This window comes from Schistocerca cancellata, chromosome 2 (assembly GCF_023864275.1).
Source record: "Schistocerca cancellata isolate TAMUIC-IGC-003103 chromosome 2, iqSchCanc2.1, whole genome shotgun sequence".
Classification (NCBI taxonomy): Eukaryota; Metazoa; Arthropoda; class Insecta; order Orthoptera; family Acrididae; genus Schistocerca; species Schistocerca cancellata.
Window position 1 is genome coordinate 657,718,462 of NC_064627.1, and position 12,938 is coordinate 657,731,399.

The 12,938-nt window shown below is 41.8% G+C and overlaps 2 non-coding genes across 2 annotated transcripts; both read left to right on the forward strand.

Moving 5' to 3' along the window:
• The first annotated feature begins 3,114 nt into the window (after nt 1–3,114).
• Nucleotides 3,115–3,186, forward strand: Trnap-agg (transfer RNA proline (anticodon AGG)). The gene has a single exon. It is a non-coding gene; the product is annotated as a tRNA-Pro (tRNA).
• A 9,152-nt stretch (nt 3,187–12,338) lies between these two features.
• Trnap-cgg (transfer RNA proline (anticodon CGG)) lies at nt 12,339–12,410 on the forward strand. The gene has a single exon. It is a non-coding gene; the product is annotated as a tRNA-Pro (tRNA).
• The last annotated feature ends 528 nt before the right edge of the window (nt 12,411–12,938 follow it).

A 12,938-nucleotide genomic window follows, 5' to 3' on the forward strand; every position in this document is an offset into this window, starting at 1 on the left:
AATTTACGGACGTAAAAGTTTTAGTCAGGATTCCAGTACACCGTATCATTTCCACTACTTTGATTAAAGAACGCTATATTTCAACACAATCTCGATACTAAGCGACGGCCTTATAGCACTTTACTGGGAGGGACCGTAAGCCCGCATGTTACCAGTCCGCTGGTTGATGACGGAACCAGCGTATTGCTGCATCAATAACGTCCCCATATTCCACGTACTGCTTCCCGCGAAGTGCGTCCTTCATTGGGCCAGACAGATGTTGGTTGGAGGGTGAAAGATCCGGGCTGTAGGGTGGATAAGGAAGAACAGTCAGCTGAAGTTTTGTGAGCTTCTCTTAGGTGTGCAGACTTGTGTGAGGCCTTGCGTTGTCATCGAGAAGAGGAAGTTCGTTCACATTTTTGTGGCGACGAAGTCGTTTTTTCGATTTTCTGAGGGTACCACAATAGACTTCCGAGTTGATTGTTGCACCATAAAGGAGGACATCAAACAGAATAATCCCTGCAGAGTCCCAGAACACCTCATCCATGATTTACTGACTGAAGGTGCGTTCTTTTTCTTCGGTGGAGATGTGACATGGCGTCACTCCATGGATTGCCATTTTGTTCCCGGTTCGAAGTGATGAACCCACGTTTTCTCACCTGTGACGATGTTCGACGAAACATTGTCACATACGTTTGAGTACCCTACTCGTGGACTAGTGTGTCAACACTAGTAACAGAGACAACTAACTGTGCAGCCAGGTATTTGGTTGTGATCCGTCAATCATCTCGAATGATGGTGTCCGCATGTTCCAATATTCCAGGCGTCACAGCTGTGTGTGATCGGCCGGCGCACGGTGGATCGGACTGGTTGCGATGACGGAAGACGTCTTGCCCAACGATTCACTGTGGTTTTGTTCAATGCCAGATCTCCTATAGGAGATGAAGCAAGAATATTCCACAATGTCCCACAGCAAATCCTGCATTGTTTTCAGCCGCAACTGGCCTATATAGAAAATAATACTTATCGAACCCCCTTCACACGACCAACACTTGCTTATCGGCTAAGGATGCAAGCCATCCATAAGTCATCAGTCTTTGCCAGTATCCTGTTGGTAGATTATATTCCGCCCGTACACAAGGCCAATTTGCGCATTATAATGAACATTACGAATGAAGTGCGACTTTCATTGAAAGCGGGTATACATGACAGGCAATGTTTTACATTGCACCTTTGTGAATAGCTGCAAAAACGAAAATTGAAACCGCTTTCCAGGTGCGCACTCCACGCAGATTATTACAGAAGATTGTAAGAGTTCTTGAGATTACAAATGAACTGTCTTAATCTCTTCTTTCATAAGTTCGATCCGACCCGTGTCGTAAATGTTTTCGCATATGACACCTGTTTCTCACAAGGGGCAATACAGTGTTCGATATTGTTATCCATTGGCAACCTCGAAACAGGAATTTCAGTAACTATAAAAATAGATTTAGGCTGCGTCCTCCTCCTGGCGTCATTCTTCACTATAACATACAAACGCCTTATTGTCGGTGCAAGTATAGCTTTATTCTGTCCCTCACAAAACTAAATTTGCTTCTCGGTAACGCGCGCAGTTTTAGTAGCATCCGATAGTCAACGGCCTTGACTCTTTGAATACATAGGCTCCAATCAAATTACCGAATTTAACCAACGTCTGGTGTGACTGGTTCGTGCATGAGTGACCTCGCTGGTACGACGCGCAGAGCTGGCGACTTAGCCTTTGTCTTCCCAAGAAAGGAGAAGGGAAGTGCCGGCATCCTGAGCACCACCCTTCGCGCCAATGTCCTGCACTGCACTAAAAACGTCTCCGCAGCATCTGATGGAGTAAAATGTAAATGCCGTGTGGCTATGGCCTCCCGTCGGGTAGACCGTTCGCATGATGCACGTCTTTCGAGTTGACGCTACTTCGGCGACTTGCGTGTCGATGGGGATAAAATGGTGATGATAAGAACAACACAACACCCAGTCCCTGAGCGGAGAAAATCTCCGAGCCAGCCGGGAATCGAACTGGGGCCGTTAGGAAGTACATTCCGTCGCGCTGACCACTCAGCTACCACGGGCGGACACCTCGTGGAGTGAGGGCATGTGACACAGTTGATGGTGATCCGTCTGTCGGGTGGACACATTCAGCTCTGCAGCCCACTAGCCGCTATTCAGAGAACTGTGTTACGGCAGGGCACGGGCTTTCACCCTCCTCATTCTCTCACCACCTAACAATACTGTACGTCTGTCGGTTACACTTAACACACCACACTAACGGCAAAAAACGCATGTGTACGAAGAATAGAAAGAAACTTTTCAATTAGGCGGTTGAACTTGCCTCTCGGAGTCTCCCAGCCAACCATGTCATACAGCTTTACTTAAAGTACGATGTCGCTATAAGACAAACTACAGAAATTATTGCGAATATGTATCATATGAAAACACATAAAAGTCAGGAGGAAAATAATAAAGTAGAATTTAATGCTCAATCATTACACTTGTATTCTTTTAAGACGTAGAAATGAGATTCCCGTCCGGATGCCATATTTTGGATTTTTCCCATATTCCCTAAATACTAAACAGCTCGAGACAAATGACAGGGTGGTTCCTCAAAACAAGCTATGACCATTTTCTTCCGCCATACTGGTGTCGGTTGTCACTTCGTCTGAAAACAATGTAAAAAGCGGCGCGACGTCAAACTCTCAAGCTTCTTCCTTCATCTAACTCCTCAGCAGAGCAGAGAAAAATGCTGGTCTTGTCGAATACTAGTGCAGCCTTCAATTGAGTTGGCTTTATCTTTACTGTGTGTTACCAACTCGCTCATGTTCTGTACTTTTGAAGTAATTTTACTTGTTGAAGTCAAACAATTTAAAATGCACCACGCAGCTATGAAAGCATGCAGTCTTAGCTGAAACTGCCTGACAAACTTGCCACACTTGCATCACGTGCGCCCGTCCTGTGCAGATGTACGGCACAGCTGTTGTTCGCTTCGCGTGAGGCTGGCAGTGTGGAACATAGGGACCGCAGCCGGCCACAGAGCGCGGGCCGGGTTCTGCGCGCGTCTGGACCGCCTCGCTCTGTCTGACATGAGTGAAAGGTTTTCCTCAGACAAGCGGCTCGTTGGTCTAGGGGTATGATTCTCGCTTAGGGTGCGAGAGGTCCCGGGTTCAAATCCCGGACGAGCCCATGTTTTGTATCATGTTCCTCGTCACGTGCAAGTTGTAAGCCTGTTGTAGTTTACTACAGCCTAGGGTAGCTTTCATTTACTTATGGTTATTGTGCCTTTACTGTGACGACTTCGAAACTCAAGTACTTGATTTCCAATTCACGTCTTGATGCTGCTCTCATCTCACACTTCTTGATTCAGCAGGTGCCAGAAGCACACCGTAACTGCGCTCGCGTCTTCCAGTACTTGAGTGTAGCGAAAGTAGATGATAAAAAGTTGATATAAATATCATAAAAACTGCTATTCATTTACTTTGACAATACTAATTTTTCGTAAAAGTCAAGTTATTTCAAGTGTCAATATTTCTTTTTTGAATGAATGTTCCTGATTGCGGCCCACGACAGGGTAAGATCTATCACTTTGTCCCTCCCCCCCCCCCCCCCCCCCCGCCCAGAAAATACCATTGTCTAAAAATTCCAAAACAATACTCTATTATTATTATTACCATCGTTTGACTAGAACATCCAATAAATTACAGATGAGATAAATACATCATCTAAAAAGCCCTTGCCCAAAAATTGGAGAACTAGCTGTGTCGTTCCATTAACAACTATAATAGCAACAAACTTGCGCAACTTTACACGTTCGTAACTTATACGGTATAAAATCGAAGAGTTACCACAATCAGTATTTCACTTAGCTTCAACACTGTTGTAAACAAAGGTCTGCATACTACGGCTCTAGGTGTACACAAATGGAGGGAGAGCTATATCTTCATCTTTCTATCGTTCGCGAAAGTCGGAGGATAATTCATCCTCTGTCTGGGGTACTCTCTACTTGTTGTTGTTTACCGGTTCCACCTGAGGAATCACGAACCGTGTAAGGTTTGTTGTTGGCAGAAGGGGCAGCAGATGTGGTGAGACTTAGAGATCCCGCCTTTCCCTGGCTGGAATGTTTTCCACAGACAGTCAGGCCACAAACGACGTGGGCTAACCCTCAGGAATGCAACCGAAAAGTACACTGTGTTCTATGAGGTTTCTAATGTGTCATAATATCTTGCCATTTTCTAGTCTCGTATTCTCTCTGCGAATTAGCTACTAAATTTGAAAATTTATATAAGAATCAATTTAAATGCTTACTAAAATGGGGGTCATGACCCTTATGAACACTGCCCCCCCCCCTCAACTTCACCTCTCCCACCATCTTGTATCAGCCCCTCGACCATTCTGGTAGACAGCAGGCACTCAGTCCCTAGTGTAAGGCTTGCCGAAAAGAGTGCTTATGCATCTGTGGTTCTATGTTCTTTTAGAACAGTTCTTACACCTTCTTCAGCGTACTGTCCCACTGAGTAGCTACCACCCGGATTTTGATGACATTTATATCAGAAAAAATTGTAAGAACTCTTAACTATAGCCAGAGTGTACCCTCTTCCTCACTAGGCAATGCAGAACAGGAGATTTTGGCCTAGCCAGTCGTCTACCAGATTACTATGAAAGAGTGATCTTTAAGAAATATGAGCGCAGTTAGCAGTCTCTCAGCCGTCAGCAATGAAGTCATTAACTGCGACCAGTTTGCATCAGAGACCTCGTTTTGCCTCTAGTGGCGTCACAGACACAGACACCTCTTCGCTGCCGGTTCACGGTGCGAATTCCGATATGGAATTTTGGTGGGGACTTATTACCCGTCATATGTTATGCTTTTCACGCAGATTGAATTATGCAGTAGAGGAACAGAGAACAGGGATTAAAAACCACAAACAGCTTTCAGAAATATTACATTAAATGAACGGCTTATTTCAATAGTGGTACAAGTCCATTTTTGTTCATTCTGAGATACAGAGTCCTAAAGTTAAATGAGTGCTGAAAAATCTCCAGTTGAGATACCAGAAATATTCAAGTATACGGCTTGTTGCTAGAGATGAACCTTTCTTTCTATTTGTTTGGATCATTAATTTCAGCAGCATTATAGGCAGAAAACTGGAGGTAATGGAGCTGTACCACTATTGAAATAAAATAAATTGAACATTGTACATAAACCTGTTAATTCTTTTATTCTAAATAACTTTTATTACAGTTTTAATGTACACCTTATTAAATTCACATGTGTAATTGAACTACAGTCAGATATGTTTCAGATCAATTGGTTTCTGTAAAACTAAGGATTACATTCTTCCTCTTCTTCATGTTTCAGACCTCTGTCTTCTATTTGTAGAACAAGGAAATAACTATTTTTGATAGATGGAATATAAGGGAGCAAACCAAGCATATCCTGCTTTTTCTTTTTCAGCACTTTCCTCATGTGCGGATAAAGTTGTGAAACAGCAATAGTACCATATGCGTGTGGTCTCCCTCTACCACGTTTGGGAACAAAGTTTACGACGTGGAAGTCAATGTCATCATTCAGTGTTCCCTTGTAGAGCATTTTGTGCGGCTACTGCCTCTCAAAACGCATCCATTTTATTTTCATCGAATTACATCGAACATACTCCTCATTTTGCTTCCTTCTTACCACTGCATTTTGTAACTGTTTCAGTGCTAAAAAGTAAGAATGCTTCATTTCTGTGCATACAAATTTATTTTTTCTGTCAGTTTTCCTAATTGTTTCAAAAAATATCATCTGAGGAAAACAGAAACTCTTTTTTATTTAATTGTTTTTCTATCTGGGCAAAATCCCTGTCATTTGTCTGGTATGAGTGACCTGGGGGCAGAAACTTTAAATCAATAATGTTGGCATGACACTGAGGAGATTGTGCAGCTTTCAGTAGTGTTAGGGCAATGCTTATGTTCCTGTTTTGCCCACCACACTTGTCACTGTACGCAACTACCTGTTTTTTAGAAGTGACACACTTTTCAATATCTTTCAATAAACAGGTACCAATTTCCTGTGAACCTCTTGATCTAGATGTTTCATCCCAAAAATACATATAGATTTTGCCGTTAGTTAAATTATGGCATCCAAAATTATACACGTACATGTTTCTTTTGTAGTACGATATCGATGTTGTCAGTTTGGGAAATGCAAGTGCTTTTTGCAGGTCTAAGGTAAACACGAACGTCTGGGAATCTGCCTCTTTACTACTTGCTGTGTCTGTAGCCATTGCTGTTCTTGCAGCTTCAGCCCTCCTAAGGTGAAGCTCCTTTTCAGTTTGAAGTTTTTATTTTTCCTCTGCATTGGTAGCAGCGCCCATTTCAAAGCTCAATTTGTCACAAAAAGAGCAAGTGTCTTTACGTGGTGGTCGGAATGACAGCTTGAAGTCTTCGTTAAAGATTTTTCGATAGATGTGCTCCCCCACAATTTCTTTATTCTGAGATATGCATTTATCTTTGTACAAATCGTATATTTTGGCTATACACGGCTCAGGATTTAAAAACCTTTGGTGGGGATTATCCTTCCTTGCACAATGACTCTCGGACACTGAAAAGCTTTTGATGTGTTCCTTTACATCAATTATCAGACCTTCCAGTACAGAGAATTTGTTCTGATGTTTACCCGTTCCATCTAGGCGAGGCGTACTTTCTTCCTTGCTTTTTGTTAAAAGCCTAGAGAGTTGTCCATTAGAAATGTCAAAACTATTCAAGAAAAACTTTTTGCATACTATTGTACAGTTTCCGTTCACATATAATCGATATTCATAAATACAGCTTTTCTGAGAACCAGAACCATCTCTTGGTCGTCGGCGGCGGTTAACTAAATGATACGTACATAAACCATTCAGATAACTATTTTCGTGATTAACATCATCCGTAGCCCAGAAATTGTCAAATAACATCTTCCTCTCATCCTCTGAAATTTTATTGAAACATTTACGTGTACACCTGCAGCCCACATTGCGAAATGTTTTTGGAGGAATTATTTTACCAGTTGCTGTGACATATAACTGCCCAGTGTTCCTTTCTTTCTTTCGGATATGCTTTTCATATGTGTCCGTTTCCTTGCACCCTTCTTGCTTCGAGTACAATTCCTTTATGTCTGCATATTTGCGGCTGCACCGATCGCACAGGCATCAATGAAAGTGTCTCCTGTTTCGTCCTTTTTGCACTTTCATTGTAAGTTTCATCGTCATCGGAACTAGTATCTAGATAGAAAGTAACACAGGTTATGATTTATACAGCACCAGATGATTGAAAACATACGTATATGTGAAATACATTAAGATGTACACCCTCATTTTCCATTTGTTGTTGTCAACATAACCTTCATTCTCGCGTATTCCTTTTCTTGGAACAAAATGTCTATAATGCTGAGAGAAAAGTAAGATTAAAAGTGTGTGCCGGACCGAGACTCGAACTCCCAAGTTCGAGTCTCGGTCCGGAACACAGTTTTAATCTGGCAGAAAGTTTCATATCAGCGCACACTCCGCTGCAGGGTGAAAATCTCATTCTGGAAAGTAAAGTCTTCTTACCTGCAATCGTTCGAAAATCTGCATCATCCATAGTGCTCCTGAATCCATCATCTTCGCAAGAAATAGCAACACGCTGCAATACACAAAAGCACACGGACTTGTACCACTACTAAAATAAACTCCTGCTTGCTTTCTTTAATGCGTCAGCATTGAGGTGCACTCTGTTGGCAGCAGGACAAATCTGGAACTGTCCCACTATGCAAATAAATTAAAAATGACTTGAGTGAGTAAGTACGTGAAGATAACTCCAGTTTTTTGAAAAATGGACTTGAACCACTGTTGAAATAAGCCCTTAAAATACAAGTTACTTGCATCTTTTTCGAGCTTTTGTCCACTGTGCAGTCTCTAGAGTTTGAACCCATGTCAAAGATCTTTAGCACGCTGTATCTCTCAGAAAAGCGAATATAGTCAACTACTGTTTCCAGAAGCTGTTTAGATATTTCTCTATGATTTGCGGTGTTTAGCAATGAACTTTCAAACTTAATTGTTTGAAACTACTTGAATCCTACAACGACAGGTTAAAACACTATATACAGTTGTTTTCTTAAAGCACGTATGCACAGATTCGGTAAATATGAGTTAATCTCACTGCTTAGCCCGTTTGCAGTGAACATCAACAATGCTAGAAAGGACTTTACAATTATTGTAAGCATTTATGAACTTTAATAAACAAAGCCGTACATAACCTATTACGTGGAGAATAACACTTGAGTAACTCGGAAAGATTTCTACTTTACCTGTATGTTGTTGATCGTGATCCAAATGCTTAGTAGACACTTGTTCATGAGGCGTTTATATGCAATTCTTTGTCAAGTCTCTTGCACAAACTGGCCAAAGAGTGCAGATCTCATTTTGAATGCTCTCATTATTTTCATCTTCTCAGAGTCGAAGACCTACGAAACTGACACAAAGTAACATGCAACGAACCTAGTCTAAAGCTATGTCTCAAACTTACCCAGTAACAAATATTTGTAGCCTACAGAAATGCTGAAAACATATACAATAAGTGACTGTTGTTGTAGCCTGTAGCAAAGAATAAAATGTATCATATCATTTCTAAGTTTTCTAATATTGTTAGAGCAAAATAAGCTTTTTCCATTACATTAAGAAACTGACAAAATTTCTTAAGTAACCAAGGGATACTGGGCAGGTTGAAATCTTGAAGTTTACGATTTTTGTCTTCTTTATTGACCTTAATCTATGAAATTTCCCCTTCGCAACCGTATACGATACATATACATTAGTGCCTCATTTCTTGTTTATTCATTGATTTAAATAAAACACAGCGCGGTTTTGACCATGTACATTTGACAATTCTCAGACCGAAATGTATTTTTTGGATCACCTGCATCCGAGGGCAATTATTTAGGAATTGGGGATTCAAATGAAATGAAATGTCGTGTGGCTAGACCTTCCCGTCGGGTAGATCGGTCGCCTGGTGCAAGTCTTTTGAGTCGACGCTACTTCGGCGACTTGTGTTGTCCAAATCATCATCATCTCATCCCCATCGACGCACAACACCGTCCGTGAGCGGAGGAAATGTTCGACGCAACCAGGAATCAAACCCAGGCCCCTTTGCACGGTATTTCGTCGCGCTGACTATTCAGCTGTCGGGACAGACAGGAATTCAAAAGCTTTCATAGCAGTTGAGAAAGAGAAGCCATATGGAGAAAATGTAACTATCACTAAACTGGAGTGTACAAAATCAAATGGATATGAGGCTCCGACAACTGAAAACTGCGTACATGAGTAACATACTTCAAGATGGAAGAGGATTAGATGCTAAGAACAGACTCGCAGAATTTGCCTCAAATGAAATTCAAAATTATTGTGGCCTCACTATCATTGAAAATCTTGTTAATGTAGAAGACATGAGAAAAGCTGTATAACCAGTTTTTTCATATCTCTTATTCAACAGATGATACATACATTCATTCATAGCCTATGATCTCCAAGAAGTCTGCATGGAGCAAATACTACAAAGCAGAGCAAAATGGTAAGAAATTTATTCACAAACCAGCTATACTTTTTGTCATAGCGGAGGTCTTGAAGCGAATTTACAAAGATCCGTCAGATGTAAGACTATTGAAAAAGTGTCTTCATGGCCTGACTCAGGATGCTAACAAGGTCATCAACACCATAATCTGAGACAGAGTTAGCAAGACAGTGTTTGCGTCAATTAGTACACTGCATTTTGGTGTCTTTGACGTAGTGCTAAGGTTCAATGAAAGAAATGTTGCAATGTGTGAATTCCTGACAAGGCTGCTACAACCTGTTGGTTGTTTCACAGTGGGAGACCTTAAATTTAGCTAAGGAAATGCTTATACCATCAGAGACAACTGTTAGAAACCTTGAAACAAAGGGAAGACAGTGCAGATGAGCAGGGAGTAGAAAACTGCAAGATGAAATGCAAGAGGCAGCTGACAGCCCATTATACGGAGCAGGGATGCGCTGACAACTTGAATGGCTTTTTACAGTAAATTGTATTTTTAAGATTAAAATGTACTTTTTCTCAGTTCATATTCGTTACAATTCGTTGAAAATTACAGGGTGTAGTCACTAGAGTGGTGTGCGTATTTTAACAAAGCGATTTTCTTCTTTTGTAAATCTGAGAAAGACGTTAGTGCCTTACATACAGAAAAAGAGTAGACAGATTTGTTCTAATGTTCACTTTTTACAAAAACAACTATTACCTCTAAGCTAATCAATACCATCACAATCCCTCTGTTAAAGTGGTTAGAAATGTGTAACTTACAAGTGATTTTTTTCCAAATTATTATTCACAATAGTTTCTGAGAAAAGGGAATTTTTGATGTGAATAAATTTTACATTGCTTAAGTCTGGAATTTTCCAGCCTGTCCGTAGCCCTTCAAAACTTGCATTATCAAATCAGAGTATTGGTTCTTGCAGAGGATCTCGGAGCTAGTACGTAGTTTTAAGAGAAAGAACGTTAAAAGTATTGGCTGATACCTACTGTTTTTCCAAGATTACGGTTGGGCGACGCGCAGCACTTGCCCTGACACGGTACCGACTTGGTGACGTCACACACGCCACCCCCTACAATTAGTTGTCGTGGGCTCCAAATGCCATAGGCTACGATCCAGCTACCGCCATGGGGCGGCCACAGCTGAGTGACGTATCCGGCTGCCTTCGCCGACTGTCAGCTTCGTTCCTGGAGTACTGGTACGACGTTATGTTATAGTACGGATTCCTTGGGCCTTCGTTCAGCTTACCTCTCTTTCTACACCGTATTCACGCACTTTTAACGAGTCCAGGCTCTGGTTCCAATGCAATCGACCTTTCACAGCCCAAACAATTCTTCGTTTTCCAAGATGGTAGTGTGGCAATAAAACGAAATAGATAGCACTAATTCTGAACGCTGGATAGGCTCGTCCTTCCCACAGAGTGCCCCGTCAGAGAAATTAAGATCTTTCTATCCGGTAAGAATTACTCCGCCTGAGGATTTCACAAATGCCACAAGGAATCTTAAACTCGCCTTTATACCGTCATCACGTCATTCTTGCTTTCGCTCGACTTGCCCAGACACATCGCACTGTGACAGTTGGTCATTTTATATGGAGATCAACACTCCCCACTTTAAACGCTAAAATAGTACTCTTCTCCAGGATGCCAACAAAAATAACTTCAATAAGTCTAAAAATTATGGGTGTTAGATGAGAGCATAATAAACAATTAGAAGTAGGCCATATTTGTTTGCGTAAAAAGAAAAAAGTAGTTCATTTCTGATCACTAGTTCCTTGTTTCCAACAACTCATTTTGGATCCTCCGTCACCCCTTTAATTTTGACCCCGAATGTTTGTGACAGCCCATACAACGTGAGTCTGTGATGATCTTACAAAATTCCAGGAATGATTGAGAAAGATAAATGTACCAATTTGCGAAAATGGGCCCTGTTCCGGTAACGACTGAGTCAAAAGTTATAAGCGAAAAGCCGCGCGGTAGCGGAGCGGTCTCAGGCGTCTTGTTACGGTCCGCGCCGCTTCCCTCGTCGTAGGTTCGAGTCCTCCCTCGGGCATGGGCGTCGTCCTTAGCGTAAGTTAGTTTAGGTTACATTAAGTAGTGTGTAAGCTTAGGGACCGATGAACTCAGTTTGGTTCCATAAGCCCTGATCAAAAATTTTAAATATAAGCGAAAGAGGTTATTACACCTCTGAAAAGTGATCTTTCTGCTGCAAGCTATTTGCTATCCACATTTTTGTAGGAGATGGTACAGACTAAACAAAGAAAAACAGTTCAGTAAACATATGCTCTATTCTTCTTTGCCGCTGGGAAACACATCCCTCATACTAAACAAGATCTCACAGCTCTTAAGGTATGCGTTTTAGAGCCGTGTTTACCATGCTTTCTTTTCTTGTTCTTGTTCTGGTTCATACTAGTTTCTCCCGAAATAAGGAAAGCAAAATAGAAGAGGTCCACTGCACCAGAGCGATTTTCGCTTGTAATTTTGACTCGGTCGTTCTCGGACGGGGGCCCCTTACCCCACCTTGATACGTTCAAGGGTGAACGTATCAAGGTGTCCATCATCCCTGAAAATTTGTAACTTCATCACGGAATCATCCGTGGGACACTTCATTACGATAGAGCCATACTCAGGTAAGTTCATACGTCATCTGTGTGAACGGAACACAGCGCAGGCCGTGAGGCGAGGTGAAAGAAAGGAAAGTAATGGCTCAGCAAGTCACGCCCCCGCAGTTTTCTGCGCCGCTAGGTTTTGCGATGTCATTTTCGGTCATCAGATAATGTTGAGCGTGGCTCGTTGGTCTAGGGGTATGATTCTCGCTTCGGGTGCGAGAGGTCCCGGGTTCAAATCCCGGACGAGCCCATATATTTTGTACTGTACCTGCATTCTATGGAAAATATTTGCAGAGGTAGGAAAAATTCTCTCTCCCCTATCCCTTTTAACTTGGCATCAGTGATGAATTTTGTCTTTCATTTTCAATATTGACTTAATGAGCCCACCTTGGCGGGTCGTAGTTGAGCTATAGAACAGATATGTTTCGTTATCTTTCAAACATATTAATATTATTTTTTTCCGTATCACTGTTTTGTTTTCATTTATTCTATCCTGCACTTACTTTCTGATGTGGTATGAGTAACTATTGAAAAAGTCCTGCTGATGTGCGATTTGTAATTGAGCTTCACGCTCTATAGTGATGTGTGTGTCTACCAAACAGCAAAGCCGGCCGAAGTGGCCGTGCGGTTCTAGGCGCTGCAGTCGGCAACCGCGAGACCGCTACGGTCGCAGGTTCGAATCCTGCCTCGGGCATGGATGTGTGTGATGTCCTTAGGATAGTTAGGTTTAATTAGTTCTAAGTTCTAGGGGACTAATGACCTCAGAAGTTGAGAGCCA